The sequence below is a fragment of the Sardina pilchardus genome, chromosome 19, assembly GCF_963854185.1.
Source record: "Sardina pilchardus chromosome 19, fSarPil1.1, whole genome shotgun sequence".
NCBI lineage: Eukaryota > Metazoa > Chordata > Actinopteri > Clupeiformes > Clupeidae > Sardina > Sardina pilchardus.
The window spans coordinates 1,705,077-1,707,800 of NC_085012.1; positions in this window are offsets into that span (position 1 = coordinate 1,705,077).

A 2,724-nucleotide genomic window follows, 5' to 3' on the forward strand; every position below is an offset into this window, starting at 1 on the left:
GAAGAACCTGGGCGTTTGATGCGCAAGGTAGCTTAACTGAACTGAATAGCCTCCTGATTGCGCACCTAAGATAAGACGGACCATGCATGGCCTGAGCATTATTTGACTGAACACAGAGCCGTGCCGCGAGGTCATCGTTACGCATACTGCAACAAGGCCAGTCCATAATAATGAAGCCACTGATGTTGGAGGGGTAAATGAGGGAAGCTCAACAGCACATGCCCTGATCACCAATGAAAAGTTCCGATCATATGTCGTGCTCTAGGATCATTAGAACCGGGCCTCGACCTGTTGCAATGGCGCTTAGTATCCCAGATATAAGCTCTCACACACACTGCAGTGCAATATTTGCAAACGTAAACTAAATTGAATTTTATTTTTGAAAGATAACAGTCCATTCTCTCCTTTCACAAGACTGGTAAATACCTGTTCGGATTTATGTTTTATTTCGGTTTAATAATAGGCTACTAAACGATAGCATTTGATTACAGACCTGAGACAACGAATCTCAAACCATGATATGTAATAGGCCTAACCGTAATGATACCACATGCCTTTTTACAGCATGGATTCATAGTTGACAGCAGTTCTCTTTTCAGAGAGCACTTATTGCGTGTCGTCTTTGAACGAGGCCTAAACTGTTCTGAGACCTGAGCCCGTGTAGAACGTGACCACAAGAGGCACGTCAAAGCCCCATCAAATGAAAGGAAAGTGAAAGTATTTCAAAGAAAATACTTAACCAACAATTCTTGGTCTAAGGGAAATTGGCATTAGCTTTCAAGCTGTTAAAAACACATTCTGGTTAATATCAGTAAAATAATTCATTAGGTCGGACATGGATTCTCTTGTGCGTGTATGCCATGCATGATTCATGAGCATTTCAAATATTGTGACTTTTTCGAATATAGCCTCGCAGCCGAACTTTTTTCAGCAATTGCTTAGGTTATCATCAATTAATTTGGTGTGTGCTGTGGTAATCTTTTTCTTGTAAAATCGTTTAAATGATGATAATATAATAAAGCAATGGCCTATTTCCATCTCCCTGTAACTCAGACATTGTATGAGGAACGCAAAATGATCATCCAAAACACTCCATGCCCGAGGCACACCTGCTCCCTACGGACCGAGGAGAGAGTCAGACTGTCCAGAATGTAAACATTTTCCCCCACATTTAAACTGCCTGATATTACTCCCACAAAACTCGGAGTGCCATGATGCTGACTGTAGAGGCGCAGCATCTGCGTGTGCGTACTGCTAAGACAAGAAACACTTTTTGATGAGGATTTATTCATTTAGAATTGAACCCACACTGTTGCCAAGAGTGATTGTCAATTATCATTTAACTTACAGTATACATGGATATAATATATGTTCGGTGGGTCTCCCAACGATTGCATAATCGTCATTCTTTGAACGTGCCCATTTCAACTGGATTGGTATGATATCGTGCAAAGTATAAAGTTCAGGACACCAGGCATATTGCTTGAGGTGTGTTAGATGTTTCTCTGGTCTACGCCATCAGTGGCATTGCAGACGACTACAGTGGTCATCCAACCATGTTGCATCGTGAAGGGTTAAGGACTGGGATTGTGGCACGAGCTGCATTTACGCAAAGGCTTGTGGGTAAGGCAGGGGCACACGATATACAAATAGACACGACACCACGGGGTGAAAGGTTATTTTGGCCCACCCCCATCCGATTCACACAAGGTGTCAGATTGCATGCAAAAAATGTCGTCCTCAAGGTATCTCATCTTGAACCGCAGGTACCCAAGTTGACTTATATTTCACCGACTCTATGTCTAAATATTTGTGCTTTATCTACCATAACAGTTTGCACTTCAAACTGATTTCACTTAGTTTAAAGTGACGAAAGAGGAGCTGGAATTTGTCATTCATATATGACTCCAATACTTGCAATGGGCCAGTGTCCGTTTTCTGCAGAAGTTGTAAAAAGATGTGCACACTACCAAAACGTTTGGTTTAAGGGGGGACTAGTTTAAAACAATGTGGTGTAAAAATAACAGAGTATCCTGAGAGGGGCGTAACGTATACTGTTCGCAAAATTCATAAAGTTATGAAAGCTTGGACCGAACCATTTCAACAGTTTTGTCGGAATTGTCCCAGGAACCGTAAGACAACAAAAACTATCCAAAAGCGCTAAGCTGAAAAATTAAACAATGACTCTGAAAGGTATGGTAGGCTATAGGCTAGTGGAGCTCAACACGTTTGTCACTATGACCGGTGTTTCTAAACTAGCCTCTCCTGAGCACGCTACTGAGAACCCGTTCTTTGTTCTGTCATTGTTTTAAAGCGCGCAATTCTTACGCTTCCTCTTACCTTACACTCGTTCTAACACGACAATCTTCTCCATCAAACTTTGCTCACACGATCATCGAGAGTATCATGCACAATTCTCGTATCCACACAACTCTTGGAGGATTCAAATGAAACTTTAATTTGCGTACGATGTATTTTCTCCGTCGGTGTTTGAGAATCCGGGCACGTTGTTGAAAGCTTATACGGACCCCACTTGGCGAGTCTGTCACGTTCGCAGCCCCAAGGCCCGTCCTAATGTCACTGCAAGAAATGAGTGGAATTTGGGGGTTGTACGAGAAATTAGCTTAAACAGACCACTCGCTAATAAAACACGCTTGTATTTTTTTTTTCAAAGATTGATATTACATAGTTATTATTATATAATAAATAAATTATATATATATA